General features: G+C 40.9%; 2 long non-coding RNA genes across 2 annotated transcripts; one reads left to right on the top strand and one right to left on the bottom strand.

Moving 5' to 3' along the window:
- Nucleotides 1–227: 227 nt before the first annotated feature.
- LOC143268092 (uncharacterized) lies at nt 228–11,768 on the top strand. The gene is made up of 3 exons (XR_013043678.1): nt 228–342; nt 6,211–6,284; nt 11,608–11,768. It is a non-coding gene; the product is annotated as an uncharacterized LOC143268092 (long non-coding RNA).
- On the bottom strand, nt 11,658–17,069 carry LOC143268091 (uncharacterized). The gene is made up of 3 exons (XR_013043677.1): nt 16,970–17,069; nt 15,000–15,095; nt 11,658–12,919 (listed from the first exon to the last, which is right to left on the bottom strand). It is a non-coding gene; the product is annotated as an uncharacterized LOC143268091 (long non-coding RNA).
- Nucleotides 17,070–19,420: the final 2,351 nt, after the last annotated feature.

Raw genomic sequence — 19,420 nt, 5'->3', positions numbered from 1 at the left:
CCATGGAATGTCCCAATTCTGGTCTCCATGGTGATTGTTTAACCACAGAATGTCCCCACCTGAGGGCAGCCAATGAGAAATGGTTATGGGCAACCACCCCCCTTAGAAGTAAGATTAAACCATGATTTCTGGAAAGTCCCTAGAAATGAGCCAATCAGAAATGTACATGTATGGAAATCCCCTGCTATTGTAATCTTGTGGATTTTGTCTTTAAAAGCTGTGCACAATTCAGGCTGGGCACTTCCTCCAGCCTCCACTGCATTGGATGTGTTGAACGAAGTCCCTGCCTAGGCTTGTATTGCTCCTGAATATCCTGAATTAAAGCCTTGCTTTTGCATTTTGGTATGCTTGTCTTTCGGTGGTCTCTCTGGGGGTTCGCGATCTGGGCACAGCACTTTCCAATATAAACATTTCAGGATAGCTACAACTCTGAGCTCTTTCTGTCTGTGAGCAGAGTGTTGGTATCTGAATTACAAAGAATCAACAGGTGGGCTTCACTGCTGCTGGCTGGACAAGCAAGCAAGCCCAGAGCTTAAAATTTTGTCTGGTTGCTTAACTTTGGTTTAAATGCGGGAATAATTCAATGTTAAAGATCTCTTTGTGGGAAATGTTTTCTGTTTTTCTCTCATGGTGGGAATAATTCATTATTAGCAGTCCCTTCATGGGAGAAAGAGGAAGTATAAATGGGCTCAACTTCTGGTGAAGAATGGTTTCAGTCAGGACTTGGAATGCTAAGTTGATGCTGTTTGAATTTCCAGAGATATTAATCATTAAGTGTATAGAAGATGTTCTTTCCTTTTGATTGTCTAATAAATGTTTGGATGGAAGTTTGATAAACTAAAGGAACAGGATTCATAATTTTAAATTATATACTGGTTATGCTTTTGTCTATTGATCATTACTGAGTATTTGGATCTGCTCTTTAAGTTACTTTCTAAAAATTTTTGGTTAAATTCTATAGAAATGTAATACCTAAAACAGATTGGGTTGTTAGCTTATTAAATAATGTGATTTCTAGGATAAAAACTCATAGAAAAAAATCTGTTACTGATAAAGAGGTTATTTTTTTTCAGTAAACAAAATACAAGTAAATTGTTTGGTCCACACTGTTAATAATTGGCGAGTTGCATTAATGTGTTACTTGGAATCTATAAAAAAAAAAGGAGCCTCTTTTTAAGATTTTATAAAAATATTTCAGAATATTGCCTAAAGTTACCTCTTAAAATCCTATAGAGATTGTATTTAATGCTTTTATAAATAGCATATGTAAAATTAGAAGCTGGTGATAGAATTGCTCAATTATTATTACTTTCATATCTTAAATGCAAAATGGCACCTATATTTAGAACTGGAGGCTTTGGAAGTACAGAAAAAAATGTGTTTTGACAAACAGTTATCAATGATGAATGGCCCAAATTAAAAGTAAAATTAAATGAAATTGAGATTAAAAGATTATTGGATTCTGATGCTGGATGTTTCTATAATTTCACAAGAATCCTGGGATCCCAACTGGTCTTTACAAGAAGTCTCCACTCAATTTGTTGGAATCCCATCTAAAATAAAACAAAGTATAAAATATATTAAATGTATAGAGCCTAAAGAACAGATAGGAATGTTAAAGCCTTATATGGCTGATACAGCCATGAATTTATGGGGTAGAGATTTGTTACAACAATGGTGAGCTCAAATTAATATTTCTATAATTTCAAAAACAGCTTGTAAATTGTTAATCCTCCAATTAACATAGTAGTAACTTGGGGAGATAGAAATATTCCTGTAGTGGTTAATGAGTCTTCTTGGCTACCTATGTCAACCAAGGTCCCCCTTAGCAAATGGAGGAGGGTAAAGTGATTGACAATTACACTGTTGGAGTACAAGGAATTCCTATTTTCATGGGAAAATAACCTCTCAAGTATGGCTATCCATAGTCAATACTACCCAAGATTATCATACTAAGTTTTATATGCTTCATACATCCGTTTTTTAAGGACAAGAGATTAATGCTACTAGTTCCATAAATCTACCGTTCTGTGAGATGAGGGTTACCAACAAGGAATCTGACTGGGTACATTGGCAACAGTGTAAGAGTGAGAAATCTCGAGTGCTAATTAATATCTTCCAAGGAGACATCATTGATTGGAGCCCTTATGGCACCCCTCAAGGAAATTATTCTCACTCAAAATTAAGATGGAAGTGGTACAATTTAAACGGAACTGTGGAAATCAATGCTTCTATTAATGAACCTACTCGGTGGCATGGAGTTGGAATGTCAAGTCCTCTCCTGCAATTTGGTGATTCATTTCAGACTTACTCATGGAAATTGACAAGTGCCTTCTACCCCCTTAAAGCATGGGAAGGAAAAATAAACATTAAGGATGATAAATACACTCTGTCTTTTAGACTAAATCAAAGCCATCCTATTATGGCATGTGTACCATTACCTTACTTGCTATTAAAGGAGCCTGTACAATGGCACCCAAATAATTACAGCATCACTTATGAATGGTGTACCCTGCATATCTGTGTTAATTCTAGTATGTTTTTAAATTTGACCTTTGAAAGTTTATATATTCTTAGGACAAGGCCAGCAATCTGGATACCGGTGAAGTTGTCGAGGCCTTGGCAAGACTCTCCTGTGATGATCTTGGTATAGAAACTCGCTGACAGAATATTAAAAGAACACATTGACGGTTGGACTGGTGGTTGCAGTTATTATGGGAATCATTTCATTGACAGCTATGGGAACAGCAGCTGAGTGGCCCTTCATAAAGAAATCCAAACTGCTGAATTCATTAGAGACTGGCATAGACATTCAGAAGAACTTTAGACTGAACGAAATAAAATTGATAATGAGATAGTAAATGAATTAGATGAATTAAGGCAAGCTGTTGTATTGTTAGGTGCTGTGGATGATTGATTGATTGATAAATAAAGTACTGATTGGCCAGTAGCCAGGCAGGAAGTATAGGCGGGACAAGGAGAGAGAAGGCTGGGAAGTGGAAGGTTGAGGCAGAGGGACGCTGCCAGCCACTGCCATGAAAAGAGAGATGTAAGGTACCCGTAAGCCACGAGCCATGTGGCAACTTATAGGCTAATAGATATGTGTTAATTTGAGATATAGGAACTAGGATAGCAAGAAGTCTGAGCCATTAGGCCAAACAATTTAAATAATATAAGTGTCTATGTGTTTATTTTATAAGTGGGCCGCAGGACTGACTGGGCTTGCGGGAACTGGAGAGAAACTCTCAAGCCACAAATGGTGCTAGAACGTGGGGCAAGAATTTCCACCTAAAACCTGAGAAAGAAGATTCTAAAAGAGCTAAAAACAGCTTCCTAGTTGTCTCAAGTTAGTGGCAGCCTGCAGTTTGAGCTACTATGTCAGGGTATGTGAGCTTGACCTATAGTATGGCAGGAATGAGGCGTCTCCAAGTGGCACATTATGCTGCATGGTGAATTTAGCCTTTGCTAGTACAATAAAAAAAAAAGGTTTCTGGGCTACACACTGCTTTGATAGAGGCATAGACCCACTGCCTCTGGCGGTGAGCATGGTTCCTCCAAAGCTGGAGGTAAACATACCATCTCCATGGGAAGCTGAGGTGGGCAGAGCCACCAGCCAAAGCTGCTGTTTTAGCCCTAGTAATGCTGCAGTTTAAAGCAATAGTTACACAATAAGGCAGATTCAGATAGAACAAGACTTTAAATGCTTTACAATGTGTGTAAAATTGTACATAGGCTTGGAAGAGTGATAAAATGGAATATATGCAATATATATATATATATCTTAAAATATATATATATATATGCAATATATATATATATATGAGTGTACATAGGCTTGGAAGAGTGATAAAATGGAATATATGCAATATATATATATATCTTAAAATATATATATATGCAATATATATATATATATCTTAAAATATATATATATATGCAATATATATATATCTTAAAAAGATAAAGTCTTTAAAGAGACAGTAAAGGTAGTATAAAAATAAGCCACATAAAGATGGATATTACACAGAGAATCTGGATTGTGTTGTCTTTGGGATTCTTAACTGCAGAAAAACATTTGATTGTATAAGCTGTTGAGTTAAGCCAATATGTATATTTTAAAGATACCTTGACTTCAAAATTTGGATGTAAGGATATGTTGCTTTGGAAAGGAGGCTCTACTTCTGTTTCCACAGAAAGCCAGAGGCTATGGATTTGTTCCAGATTAAGATACATCAGGTTTGACCAGCCAAGACCCCCTGAAAGGTCTCTGATGACACCATGGCCCAGATGATCCAACATCCAGAATGGATTCAAGGCAACTGGCTCAGATAATACACCCTCATGGACTACTCCACAATCCTAAAATTTTCTTTGTGTCCCCATAAGATACAGTGTCCTCATCCAGAAGGAAGTAGTATGAGAAGCTATGCCCAAATTCCCAAATATACCAAGCTGGCTTTGGAGATGGAATTGGCTTACTCCTTCTCTAAACCCAGGCATATTCCTAAAAGAAAAGGTTGAAAGATTCTTGTATCCCATATCAAAAGAGCCCTCTGGTGTGGGACAGAGAAAAACCAATATTTTTACTTAAAGCAGGTTGATTATAAATACAATCTCTTTCTAAAGAAGAAAGGGGGATAGTTTAGATATGACAGGATGAAAGGGTAGATTAATGAACCTACTTTTAAAGTTTAACAACTTGTTTAAAAAATGTTTTACATTGGTATAGATTTTAGTTTATTGATACAAATTTAGAGTTGGTTTTGTTCTAATATATATATATATATTTCTACTCTTGTTTAAGGTGCTATGTTTATGTAACTCATTTAGATTGTAATGGATAATTAAGAAATACAGATTTATAATTAGTCTTCTATGATGGTCAAACTTATAGCCATGTTAAGTTTTCTAGGTATACATAGATATAATTCAAACACTTCAAAGACCTACAGAATATGGAATTTAAAATATTTTTAAAAATTTAGACTTTCTGGACAGTGAGACATATCTGCTCCTGGCAGCACCAATTTACTTCAGAGAGGAGGATGGGCATTGAAGACACTCTATATGGAGTTTATCTTCTTCTTGGCCAAAATAGCCATTTGGGCAAAAAATTGTTCTTGCCTGGACTGCTTGATCGACTGGACATGCAGCACCCATAGGAAGGTGACCACTGAACTTTGCTTGGCAAAATGGTCCTTCTGGTTCCTGCTTCACAGAGGAAACTGCCAGACATTCTACAGGACACAGAGAGAAGTGACTGAGAGACTCAAGGCCTGTGGGCTGAAGACAGATGCCCCAACTTTACAGAAGAACTCTGGATGACTGTCCAGGCTGCCAGCTGTCGCTGTCTATTCTCTCGAGACTCCTGAAAGTTGCTTGCATCCTTCTCCCACTTCTCAGGTAATATTGTATCCTTCTGAGGTCTTTGATGTAGTTGAACACTAGATAGTTATAGTTTTCTTACTCATGATAAAAGATAAGTTATATATGAAACCTTAGATTCACAAATATAGGATAGATAGGATATTTTCTTTAATTTTGCCAAATACAAATAGACTAGATATTATAAATAGACTAGATATTGTAATTGTAATTCTTGCTTAATAATTGTTTTGTTATATGCAATTTTGCTATGTTAAAGTTAAAACCTTCCTTTGTGAAAAAAAGAAAAGGGGAAGTGCTGTGGATGATTTATTGACAAATAAAGTACTGATTGGCCAGTATCCAGGCAGGAAGTATAGGCAGGACAAGGAGAGAGGAGAAGGCTGGGAAGTGGAAGGTTGAGGCAGAGGGATGCTGCCAGCCACTGCCATGAAAAGCGAGATGTAAGGTACCGGTAAGCCATGAGCGATGTGGCAACTTATAGACTAATAGATATGTGTTAATTTGAGATATAGGAACTAGGATAGCAAGAAGCCTGAGCCATTAGGCCAAACAGTTTAAATAATATAAGCGTCTGTGTGTTTATTGTATAAGTGGGCCGCAGGACTGACGGGGCTTGGTGGGAGTTGGAGAGAAACTCTCAAGCTACAGTTAGGGGATCAGTTAGAGATTTTGAAGGAGCAGATGAAATTAAACTGTGATTGGAATGTTTCTTGTTATTGTATCACACCCTTAAGATTTAGTGAAAGCAAATATGATTGGGAAAAAGTTAGGATGCATTTGTTGGGTCACCCTAATTCTTCTCAAATGGTTTTTGATTTACAGAAAGAAATCAAAGAAACTTTTGCAAAAAAAGTTACCTGATACGACAGGAATGGACATTATGGAAAGTCTTGCAGGTACTATAGCCTCATTCAATCCTACGAATCACTTTAATAGATTTCTTATCCTAGCAGGTGGTGCCCTTGTTCTAGCAATAGTAACTTTATTGGCTTTAAAATGTGTTTTGGTCTACTTACATAAGATTGTAAGACAGATAGAAAAAAGACTATATTTACTATAAGGCCGCATAACCTTTGAGATAATTGACTTTTTAAATGAAAAAGGGGATCTGTAGTGTATTCCTGCTGAGCTCCTGGCTTGGTTCCAGAGAGTAGCACCTAGACTTAATCCTTCCTTTGTTTAGCCACACCTTTTGTTTCTCTTACCTTTTGTTTCTCTTATTGCCCCATGTGAATCTTGTCTGAGAGTCAAGGATCAGAGAGTCCCCCAAGGATCAAAGGCCTATGCAAAACTTGGTTCAGGAAACCTGGAAAACCATGGTACCTGATAAATCAAGTAATTTGCACTTGACATTTGGTCTCTGGGAGCTCCTTTTAGAGCGCTTTGAAGGTAGGTACATCAATTAACTGGCTAAAATATAATAGAGAGTAGATAAAAATGCCCTAGGTGAAGGGAAAGTGCCCCCTGCAGCCATGAAAGGCTAGATTCATTCTTAAGATGCCTCTGAGTCTTCATTCCATGGACCCGCGGGAACCCACACACCCATGTCATGACCATTCAGTTACATTGGATGTCCAATTTTGTTCCTTTGGTCCACATGTCTGTTTTTTTTTTTGTTTTGTTTTTGTTTTTGTTTTTGCCAATACACATTGTTTTTATTACTATGTCTCTGTAATATATCTTATGATCTGGAGTTGTAATCCCTCAGCATTAATTATTCTTTTTATCAAGGGTTGTTTTTCTCTCTCCATGGTCTTTTGTGGTTTCATATGAACTTTAGAATACCTTTTTATATTTCTGTGAAGAATGAGGTACAGATTTTGATTGGGATTGAACCTATAAATAGCTTTTGGTAGAATGGTCATTTTTACAATGTTAATTCTACTAATCCACAGACATGGGTGTCTTTCCATTTTCTTGTGTCTCTGTCTCTTTCTTCAGCAGATTTAAGTTTTCATGTAGAGGTCCGTCCCTTCCTTGGTTAGGTGTACCCCTAGATACTGTATTTTCTTTGAGGCTATTGTGAATGAGTGTGTGTCTATAACCACATTCTCTGTATGTGTTATTGGTATAGAATACCAATAGAAAAGCTATTGATTTGTGCACATTGATTCTGTATCCTGCCACATTGCTGCTTCTGCTATGGCTTCCTATCAGCTCTGACCCCCAGGCAACTTTATTTATTAACATACAAATAAAATCACATTTCAGTACAAATAAAATATCACCATAGAGTGGGGTAGTAGGTGGCCAGAATTTTTATTCTTTACCTTCTATCAGTATTTTTCTACCATAAGTACTTTTTATTGACATTATTAAATGAAATTATAAAAGGTATCAGATACTTAGGAATCACACTTATGACTGCCAAATATGTATGTAACATGCCTGACATATGACATATAGTATGTATGTGTGTGTGTGGGGGGGTGTTTACAGCAGGGGTGTAGAACTTTTCTTTATATATTTGAATCACATGCCCCCAAGAACTCTTATAGTTCTAACAGCTTCATGTAAACAGTCCCATAGGAGTCTTGGAGACAAGAACTCAATATCTACATTTGAAAGATGCTAGGCTAAGACATTTAGCTAGGCATAGTTGTGTGTGTCTGTAATCCCAGCACGAAGGAGGCTGAGACAAAAGGGTTGTAGTAGGCTTGAGGACAATCTGGACCTTAAAGTGAGTTCCAGGCCAGCCTGAGTTATGGAGACCTTTCTCAAAACAAAATAAAAACAAAGACATAATTTGTTAATGTAAAACCTTCGTGTTGGCTATGCATGTTCAGAAAGAAGACACACTTCTCACATTCACTCAGCCAGGCTCCTTTGTGTTTCTAAATCTGAATGTGTGTGTGTGTGTGTGTGTGTGTGTGTGTGTGTGTGTGTGTGTGTGTGTGTGTTGGCGTTGCATATGGAGGTCAGAGGACAGCTTTTGGATGGTGGTTCTCTCCTTCCCCCGCAGGTTCTAGGGAGTGAACTCAGCTGCTTGTTGGGCCATCCTGTCAATCCCAGATTCCGTCTTATCACCTATGTAGAGAAGGAACAGGACTTCTACTGGAAATGCCAATGTACAAACCAGAGTGATTACCCTACAGATTTCCATTAAGGATCTGGAAGCTTCTAGCCTGTTTGCCTAGGTTTAGATGGATCATTCGAATCAGCCTGTGCCTCTCTTTCACCCTCTTTCCCTCCCTCCCTCTTTGCCCATTTCCTGTCTTTAAAAACCTTTCATTTTGCTTTCCTGTCATTAAGAGCAGTGTTTTCAACTATGGCTGGGGAGTCTATTCTGTGATAGCAAACTTGCCCAGCACACCAAAGCCCCTGGATTTGCCCCCAGTACTTCGGAATGAAAAAAAAAAAAACTTAAAAAGAAAATTTAGAGCTAGACATCCTGGTGCATGCTTTTAATCCCAGCACTGGTGAGGGAGAGGTGGGCAGACCTCTGTGGATTCGAGGCCAGCCTGATTTATATATTATAGGACAGGTGGGGCCCTGTCTCAAAATTTTTATTTTTAATTATCTGTGTGTGGGGTTTGTGCATGGGTGCCAAAGGAGGCCAGAATAGAGCACTGGATCCCCCGAGGCTCAAAGCAGGTGCTCTTTAAGAACTGAGCCACCTCTCCAGATGGTCTGATTGTGTGTTTGTCTATGTGAGTGTGTACCATGTATGAGTGTGCAGGGCCCAGAGAGGGTGGTGGATTCCCTGGAGTCAGAATTACAGGCCCTTCTGAGCTGCCCAGTGTGGATGCTGGGATTTAAATTTATTGGTCCTCTAGAAAACCAGCAAGGGCTCTAACTGTTGCGCCCCCTCTCCAGCCCGAAAAAGCAAACGTTTATTTTACAAAATAAATTGTGTACATGTGTATTATGTATTGATCATAGGATAAAATATATTAATGAGTTTCAATACAAAATCTAAAAGGCCACTTAAGAGATTAATTTATTGGTAAAGAGATAAAATTAGTATCTATTCCAACACACCCAAAATCATCCTTGTGCATATTAAATAATTAAAACAATAAATTAGCAAGCCAGCTGTATCCCTACCTTACAAATAAGTTCTAAAAACTTATTTGATATGGAGGTCTTCTCAAAATCAGTTCACAAAGCCACTTAAATAATGTGAGTTGACTACAGTATTTTATGTTGTTTATGTATTTGGGGTTTACTGTATCTTCAGGAAGACTCCTCATACACACACAAGGCCTCAGGATCATGTGCATCTTCTCGGTGTAGGTGAACATCTAGTATCACCTCAGCAGTCCCCAAGTTGTGTCTAGGACTCAGAAGAGAAGGAATAGGGGTTCTAACAGCCTTAACCAACTTGGGTAGGATACAAAGTGTGGTGATATTTTATTTGTGCTTTAATAAATAAAGCTTGCCTGGAGATCAGAAGAAAATGCCAGCCACAATACAGAAGTCATGCAATGTTAGCACATGCCTTTAATCCTATCACTTGGCAGGCAGGATCTCTGTGTGTTCAAGGCCACACTGGAAACAGAGCCAGATGTGGTGGCACACGCCTTAAATTCCAAAACTAGTCAACCATGGAGGTCTGTAGGTCTGTACAGACAGACAGGAAGTAACAGAGCTGTGTAGGAAGAGGAAGTGATGTAGTTGAATGGAGAGAGCAAATCAGATGGCAGAACAGCAAGACATAAAGACATGGGTAGACAGGAAGGAACTCGCATTTGGAAGCTGCAGAGTTGGTGAGGTAAGGTTAGCTGTGGCTATTTCCCTGATCTCTCTAAGGTTTTCACCCCTATATCTGGCTCCATGTTTTGTATTTAATAAGACCATTTAGAAATTTATCTGCAGTGAAATCTGCAGGGGTGGTTGGACAACTTTCCTCCACCCCAACTCCAGGTAAAGCACAAGCGTAAAGCAGTCGACTGCAGAAAGAGAAGTCACCAACACTGGGAATTTCTTAAAATTTACTCATTTTCAGAGACTGTGGGCTAAACAGAACAATGCAACACTTTTTCAGGTCCCAAAATTGAAATTTCACACACACACACAAATCCCTGGCTTTAATTTTGCTGATTCACTAGTTACACCAATAGCTGTTTTATCACCTATTTTTGTTTCATAATCTGCTTGACTGTAACACTTCTATTACCCACACACTTCTCACAGAACCATGGGTTGTGGTGCCTTAGCCTGGATTCCGGAATTCAGGCAGAGCAGTGCAGCTGCAGCTTCACATCTGTACTCGCTACTTTGCTGTTGTGTGAAGACTTACTGTGTGTCTGCACGAGTGTGGTGTGTGCACATGCCTGCAGATGTGTGCACGAGGCGCCCGGGAGAGGGGTCAGTGTCCTCCATCACTCCTCCTGCTCCTCAGGGTCTGGTCCTCCTGCCCCTATTCCCTCAGAACTGGGATTACAGATGTGAGCAGCTGCCCAGCTTATGACATGGGTGCTGGGCTGAGACTGGGAGTGAATTCTCTTTAGCTTCCTGTTCTGAATTAAGAATAGCTCTCAGGGGCACACATGGGTGAGAAGCTCAGAGGATGCCCCTCAAATACCACATCAACCACAGCACCACTCACCTGAGTGGAGAACAAATCACCATCCAAGAGAACAAAGCCAACAGAAACAAACCTTATCCAAGGCCCTCAATTCCTTTTAAAATCTACTTATTACTATTATGGTGCACCTGTTGGTGTGTGCCAGTGTGCAGGTTAGAGGACAATTTGGGGAGTCAGTTTTCCTTCCATGGTGGGTGCAGGGGATTAAACTCAGGTCAGGCAGCCATCTTGGTATGTCTGTGCCATAAACTCTCAGGTAGAATTCTAGCATCCAATTTTCAGCAGTGTAGACACAGTCAATGTCTGAGCTCCTTTGGTTATAGCTGGATCCCGGCATCACTGGCACAACTCCTAGGGGGGCCAGGAAAAGGGTCTAGGCTAAAGGAAGGGATCTCTGTACAGTCTGTCCTATGGAAGAAGAAGCACAAACAGTTCACCCCTGAACCACTGGACCACATGCTCTCAGGTCTGGCCAGGCCACCAGGTCTCGTTGGGTAGGCTCAGTCATTTGGTCTACATCACAGGCCCAGCTTCCATACCAAGGCCACTTCAAGTCTCAGAAAAAGCAGATTTCAACTGTTACAACCTCTAAGCAGCTTGCCCAGGATTCTCAAGAGCAGATATGTGCATCTGTATCTAACATGCGTGCAGCTTTTCCGAGTTTATCTCTTCTTTTTGTTTGTTTCCAGAACAAGTTTGGAAAGTTGAAGCCGACAAAAGAGGAGAAATTATCAGCATATTCTAGGTTCTGCCAGACAGTCTTTTATTACATGATAAAAGCAACACTAGGCACTAGATCTTGTAAAATATGCTCTGACCAACTTTCTGAAATTAAAAATGCATAACCACATCTGTAGGATTTTTAATGAACAAAAAAGTTAAATACAAACTTTCATATACAAAATAAATGACTGTAAAGATGACCTCAGAGCCAGGTATTAAATCTCTCTCCAGAGGCCTCAGTGGGCATGCTAATGAGCCAAGAACTTAATTTCAGCTTTATATATATTTATATATTTTTTAAAGAAAAAAACTCTGAAGAAAAATAGGCTTAAATTGAGGAGCATCTTCTGAAATAGACGGTTCAGGCCAGCCCTTTACCATTGTGAGGGTCATACTCAACCACACCTAGGATGAAACATTTATGGTCACAGTTACTTTGAATCCAGTTTCGAGAGGAAGCCAAGCTACTTCAGTTCTAAAAAAGAAAGTCTCTAAGATGAGCACACACTGCTCTGAGGACACAGAGACTGAGGTCCTTGGCCACATTTCCATGAACTGTGCCTGTGTCAGAGCGGCAGAGCCTCTAAGAGGCAGCCAGATCCCCACAACACAGCAGCGTCATTTCTTCTGGCGTTTTCAAGCCTCAAAAGGGAGAACGTTAACTTCATGTCGGCAGTTCCTACTCCAGCATTAGAGAAGCTAGTCAACACCCCCTCCCTCCCCCTGCTGAGGCCCCTCTGCAGCAGGGGGTGGCAGTTTGATTACATTCTTTTCAGAAATAAATAGTCCAAACAAATTATTATAGTTAATTATAAAAGAGCAGTGAGAAAAGGGCACTGCCCAGTGTTTGCAAATGAGTGAGTGAATGAATGCATGGGAACAAACACAGAAAAAACAATTCATAGAACAAAGCCTGCATTTCCCACATTCATATGGAAATAACTTTAAAACAAACAACATTAATTAGCAGTTGTTCTTGTTTGGGGTGAACAGTCCAGGGCTCTGGGCAGGCACAGCCTTGCAAACAGGGCTGCAAGCAGCCCCTCCACACCCCAAGTCAGGGATACTGTGGAGAGGCCTTCATGCACTCTTGATAGCCCAGTACCTGTGAAAGAACAGAAATGATACGGGGACTTTTAACCCATAATGCATGAGGTATATGGAAACATCCATGAAAGAACCACCAGCAGCTAGAAGACCCAGGGCAGGGCACTGTCACAGCAACTGCTGGTGGAGGATTTCCCACACCATCTTCTTCCGGAAGAGAGGCATCTGGTGCTGAAAAGAATCCCACAAACAATAGTATTACACACTTCTGCACACAATATCACAGCATGACAGCCTTTAGGTGTCATCACATACATAAAATAGGATGCACATGTCTATCAATCAACTTTACATCATGTATAAATTTCTGAAGCACAATAGGCTTTCTTGTCCTAACCTTCCCGCCTATACCTCCAGTGCTGGGATTATAAGGATTATAAGGCATGTGTTGCCATGTTTGACAAAGGTTCTTGTTTTATTTTGTTTGTTTGCTTGAGAAGGGTCTTGCTTAAGAGCCTAAGCTGCTATGGTCAAGAGCTTCTCCTGCCTCAGCCTCCCCAGTTCTGGGATTGTAAGTGTCCCACACTTATATACATACATTATGTGTGATTACATGTGCATACATATGCACTTACAAGTTAGAAAAACCAAAGCTGAATACAGAATAATATACTACAGGGACAATAATAAAAATAGCAAAGAGAAGAAGAAAAAAGAGGAGGAAGAGGAGAAGAAGAAGAAGAAGAAGAAAGCACCAATTGGAAATGTCCAAGCAGTGGTACAATAGGAAACTTTTCTACATTCTAAGTAAACATCACTTTAAAAAAAATCATTCACTTTTATATTTAAAAAAAAATGACCTTAGGGCATGAAGGTATGGCTCCCTGGGAGAGGTCTTGCCTAGTATTTATGAGGCCCTGGTTTCAATTTAAATGACCTTTATTTAAAATGCAGGAAAAAGACAGGTGGTGATGATGCATGCCTTTAATCCCAGCACTCCAGAGGCAGAGGCAGGTGGATCTCTGTGAGTTCAAGGCCAGCCTGGTCTACAGAGTGAGTTCTAAGACAGCCAGGGCCACACAGAGAAACCCTCTCTCGAAAAATTAAAACAAACAAACAAACCCCAAATAAACAGAGGGTGCCACCTTTGGCCTGTTTGTGGTGCATTGCTATACATAGGGGGAGCTAGCTCTCTGCTCTCTATTACACACTCCTGGGTTTCTGGAGGATGTGTGTGGCAAAAGTCTTAATACATGATCATACAATTTTTTTTCCAGACAAGGTCTTTCATTATGTAGCTCTGGCTGGCCTGGCACTCACTATGCAAACCAGACTGGCCTGAAACTCACAGAGACCCTCAGGTATCTGCCTCCCTAGTGCTGAGATTAGAGGCATGTACCATATGCCCAGCCTTAACATGATTCTTAAGTTATTTTAAATAGTTCAAGACATCCAAGGGCTCAGCAGACTATATGCCTAATATGCACAGTGGTGCACACTTATAATCATAGCAATCAGGAGACAGAGGCAGGAGGATGAGAAGTACCAAGGTCATCCTTGGCTACATAGTGATTTCCAGGCCAGCCTGTGCTATGGGAGACCCTGTGTCTCTCTCAAATAAATAAATAAATAAATAAATAAATAAATAAATAAAAAATAAACTCACGTAAAACATTACTTTATTCCTAGTAAAGCTGAGAGTGTATTCTCCGAGATCAGAAAGATATGCATTCAGCAGGGCAGCCCTGGTTACTTCATGTTCCTCCAAAGCATTTAGTTCTACTAGTCAATGAACAGTTTGTTTGGCATACAGGAGCTATCCAACAGAGGTCTATGGATGAGAAATATTTCTGATTGGGGTTAACTCTGGCTGTAGAAAGATTGAGAGTCCACTATCAAACAGGAACTTAAGGGTTCCTGATGTACTTGAATTTCCTCTCAAATACGACATCTTTTAGAAAGGAAAGCACATTCATTTATGCTTCCATCTTAGACCGGGGTTGAAGTCCTCACAAGGCGGGGTTTCTCCTCACTGTCATCTATCCTCACATGCCTCCCTTTAGCTAAAAACAGTAACAATAGGAACCAATCAAAAATGGAGTTCAAGGATAAGCAAATTATACCACCCGTCATCAAGAATTCTTGGTCAAGTCCAGGAATACAGCCCATGACGAGCATGCACATCACTGATTCTGAGTGGGGCCTCACCTAAGGTTCCTAGAACAGTCTGTCTGTGAGAAGAGCCTGTCGTGGGCCAGGCACTGCCAAAGGACAGGAACAAGCAAGGACACGAGAAGCAGCTTGGACTCACCTGAGTAAATGTGATAGGTTTGTCCCTAGAAATATAATCTGCATATTTACAAGTAAACATTCCACAATCACTCCCATTCAACTGTTGAGGAATCTCCTAAAACAAACAGAAAGGGGGAAGAGGTAAAATATTGTTACATACACACCCTTAGTCTCTCTCTAAACATCACTGTGGAAAAACAGTACGACAAAGGTGGATAAATCTGGTGTTGCACACACACAGATGCACACACAAACACAATCACTCTTACTCTTTGTGGTATAAAAACCCTAATCATGACACAGCATATGAGGCCCCATAGAAACATCTGACAGAAAAAAGAAGTAAAGCAAGTGAGAGTTCTAAGAGAAACAGAACCCATCAGACATGATGGGGGTGGGAGAAGGAGGAAGAGCATTTGATCATGACAAGAACACTAGTGGTGATTATTTCAGATTATTATAAGCTTTAAATGTGCTTGAATATGACACATATTTACTTCAATATGAAGAGGTCTAACTTAACATTGGTGCAGCCATGACAGGCTGCGGACTAACACTACTGGGCCTGGGCCTCACCATTACAATAACCAGGAAAAGCCACAAACTGTACCCTGTGGGAGACCCATCAGAATTGAGACAAACAAGCACTAAATGCTCTAGAACATGAAGGACAGCTCACACAATCTGTCTATAGATCGCCAGTTTCCTTGCAGCAAATGCCAGTACCAGTCACTGTTTGATACAACTGAGCTCAACGCTCTCCCTGGTCCAATAGCTGTGTCGGAACCGATGGGAAGTCCAAGCTCGAGCTTGCAATAAAGGTTCTTTGCTTTTGCATGTGAACTCTGACTCCTGGTGGTCTCCGGGGGCTCATGACGCAGGCATAACAAATACTGCAGAGGTTACACGGTTTTAACAACCAGAACAACTGCCGGCTGCTTAGGATCCCTAAAGTTGCACGTGAGATGAGAAAACCATCTCAGAGGTTTTAACCAACTAGGATCACTCCTTGAGTTATGTCCCTGAGGCAGAAACAACTAGGAGCAAGCAGCTCTAGGAACATCAGAAGATAAACTCATATGGAAAAAGCTGTGTGCCAAGGTCTGTATCATCCCCATCTTGGCTTGACATGACCGTGGCCATCTTGAAATGTGACCCTAACTGAGCCTGAGTTGAACCTGGTCAGTTTCCCCAGCATATAGTTTCCTAGTATACTGTGGCAGGTAAAGCCATTGAAGTGGTATGTATGGGAGCTGTAGGACCAGACTTTGACACCGAGAATACACAGAATGTGCCTTTATTCTCTAATATTAGCTCAAGAAAAAAAAACAGAAAATTATTGTTAGATGGGGCCATTTCTATTGTGACCTAACCTTCTGAGCCAATCAGAGGTAGCCACTGGGCCTGCTGCCACTTTGTGCCATGCTTCTGTCCACATGGACTATAAGCTGCAGTCTGTAGTCAGGGGTCTGCCTGCCTTTGATCTCACAATACCCTGGGTCCCATTTTCAGACACGAGACTGGACTTTCCCAAAACAGTTTATATTTAAAGCAAGATAAAAGACAAGAAGCAACTATCTTGGCTATACTGAATGGCTATAGGTTCAGAAGTAGGCCACTTAAGAAATATAAGCTGGGGCTGGAGAGATGGCTCAGCAGTTAGGAGCACTGACTGTTCTTCCAGAGGACCCAGGTTCAATTCCCAGCACCCACATGACATTTCACAACTGTCTGTAACTCCAGTTCCAGGAGACCTGACACCCTCACACAGACATACAGGCAGGCAAAACACCAATGCACATAAAATAAAAATAAATTATTATAAAAAAGAAATATAAACCTTAGGACTGAGATTGTATCCACAGAGCCTAAATTTAATCTTTAGTGTCACAGACACACAGACACACACACACCCCAACCACACTTCTGGAAATTGTGTGCTTACAGAATGAGAGAAACAAGAAAGAAACACAGACAAGTGTCACTTACATGTGGCTTCATGCTGTAGTGGGCGAAGGGGTTTAGAGTGGCGATCGTGGCTGGCCGTGGCTATCACAGTGGCTGTGGCAGAGGAAGAGAGTGCTGGATGCTGTGGTGGCAGAAGAATCACGAGCCATGGTTACCTTTTTAGAGCTTTATTAGGAGGAAGGACAGAGAGACAGAGAGAGGGAGATAGAGACAGAGAGACAGAGAGAAAGACAGCACAGAGGACAGAAAGAATACAGAGAGTGAGAGACAGAGACAGAGATAGTGAGACAGAGAGAGACACAGAGAGAGAAAGAGACTGTGCGGAGGACAGAAAGAATACAGAGAGAGAGAGAGTGGGAGAGCATGTCTGCTTTTTAGGTTGGGATGCCATCGCAGGCTGATAACATAATAAGGACAGAATCCTTACATCCCGGACTTTCGCTTATTATAAAAGCAGCAGGTAGATGGGAATAGGGGCATCGTTTCTCTCAAAAGCTGCTTCTAGCTGACTGTTGGACATCAGTTGGCTCTGGGGGGAATGGGGAAGGGGGGTCTTCCAAGGTAGACAGGCGTTGTGAGATACTGTCTGCTGTCCATTGCTCTGGAGACATGCATCCCTCTTGGCTGTGCTGGGAACCTTCTGTCTGACAAGATGCTGGTGACACAAAAGAATGCTTAGAGAGAAAAGAATAGTTATTATTTCATTTTTTGGAGTGTTTTTAGACCAAGGGAGTTGGCACTTATCTGAGGTAGATCCAGCCTGTCCAGTTAGATTTAAGCTGGTTTTGAAACATGTTAAGCTTTATCAGAGACAGATTATTTTAAAGCACCTGATTCATTTACTAGTTCGGCATCCAGGAGACAGATGATCAATTATTAAAAGCATTTTGTAGTAATAGATGTTTATGTTAAAGTCTTTTTTGTAGTGCCCAGAAGCTTTTGGGTCTGGGGGTGTAAATACCTTTTAGCTGTTACAGTTTCTTACTTAATGATCTCTGGACTCCAGATCTGTGGTGGTCCTGTACCATTAGCTGAACAGTGAGTTAGAACAGGGAACTGGGAAGAGAAAAGCTTGTGGTGCATGAGAACTTACTTTTTGGAATTAGGGACAAGGCAAAGATCAGGGACCTGTCTGTGTGGACGTGAGAAACACAGGCTAGTAGATCTGGAGTGAGGCAATGAAATGAAAGCTCCTATCTTAGTTGGAAATCTTTTCCCATTAAGTAACTCTGAAAGTTCAATTAAATCTGGTGAGGTGGGTAAGGCTGTCTTTTGTACCCCGACAATAGGGAAATGAGGAGAGGTGGCATCCAAAAACTTTCAGGACTGTATCGGTGGTTTTGGTGTCCAGAAGGAAAGAAATGGATCGCTTCCCTGCTGTGTTCTGGGTTCCCTGCCATGTCTGTAGCTAAGCCTAGGTCTGCTGGAGGTCTTAGCTTGATGTACCCATGCGTCTTGGTGCCTGGGGGCAGTCAGCTGACTAGCTGTCTTTATAGGTGGCACTTATAACAAGGCTGTTGATGAGCATGGCAAGGCACTTGCTAGTGTGGCCTTTTCCTCACTTAAAACAGGGACCCAACAGCTTTTGGGCATCAGTGAGTGCCAGCACTTGGCAATTTTGTTTTCCGGCTTTTATCTCTTCCCTGGCACACCTTAAATGCCACAGATGACTCTTTTGCCTGTGGGGTCAGAAACCTTGCTTTTCAGATGCTTCAGTTTTAGTCGGGGTGGTCTAGGGAACAAGAGACGGATTTTACTCTGTGTCCTGAATTTGTTTTTTTGTCTGATGATTGCTGGCTTAAGGACAGCTTTTGGAAGATCTGCCAGGAGGCAGACTATAAACGATCCTTTTGGAAGACTTGTCTGAGGCTATAGGCTGATTTTTGGCTTAAGAGCCATCCTGATTACTGTAAACTTATTTGTATGGATCTTAGCTGCTTCCAGACCTGTCTGTGCCTCTCAAGGCAGTTTGAGAATGAGTGGGTGGAGTGAAGGTGAGTCAGTGCGAGAGTCAGTAGAAGCCACCCAAGCCCGCCCATTTGAGCCTGCCACTGCCGGTCGAAGTCAGACAGAAAAGGTTGCACGTGGTAGAGGAAAAGAAAACATCAGAAGTAGGGAGGGAGAAGGGTTCATAGCTTTAGCAGAAAGCTTGGGGATAAAGTAACTCTTTTATTTGCCCGTTCACTGGCAGAAGTTCCCGCAAAGCTGTTTTGTAGCCAGATTTACCCGTATATATATGCCAATGTAAGTGGTAAATGTATCCGCCCCTTTGTCCCACGGCTCTAGCCGAGAGAAAAATAAAAAATTAAAATAACAAACTGGGATCAGACTCCAGTCTCAGGCATCCCCGAGGAGAGAAGAAAGATCTATGAATCAGCTCAGGTTAGCCACCCTCTTCATCAAGGGATGCTAAGGGCTGAGGTGTATGCTGGAGGTGGTCCACCTGATGGACCAAGACAGCATTGACCCCCT

Source organism: Peromyscus maniculatus, chromosome 12 (genome assembly GCF_049852395.1).
Source record: "Peromyscus maniculatus bairdii isolate BWxNUB_F1_BW_parent chromosome 12, HU_Pman_BW_mat_3.1, whole genome shotgun sequence".
Classification (NCBI taxonomy): domain Eukaryota; kingdom Metazoa; phylum Chordata; class Mammalia; order Rodentia; family Cricetidae; genus Peromyscus; species Peromyscus maniculatus.
This window is presented reverse-complemented; position numbering and strand designations above follow the sequence as displayed.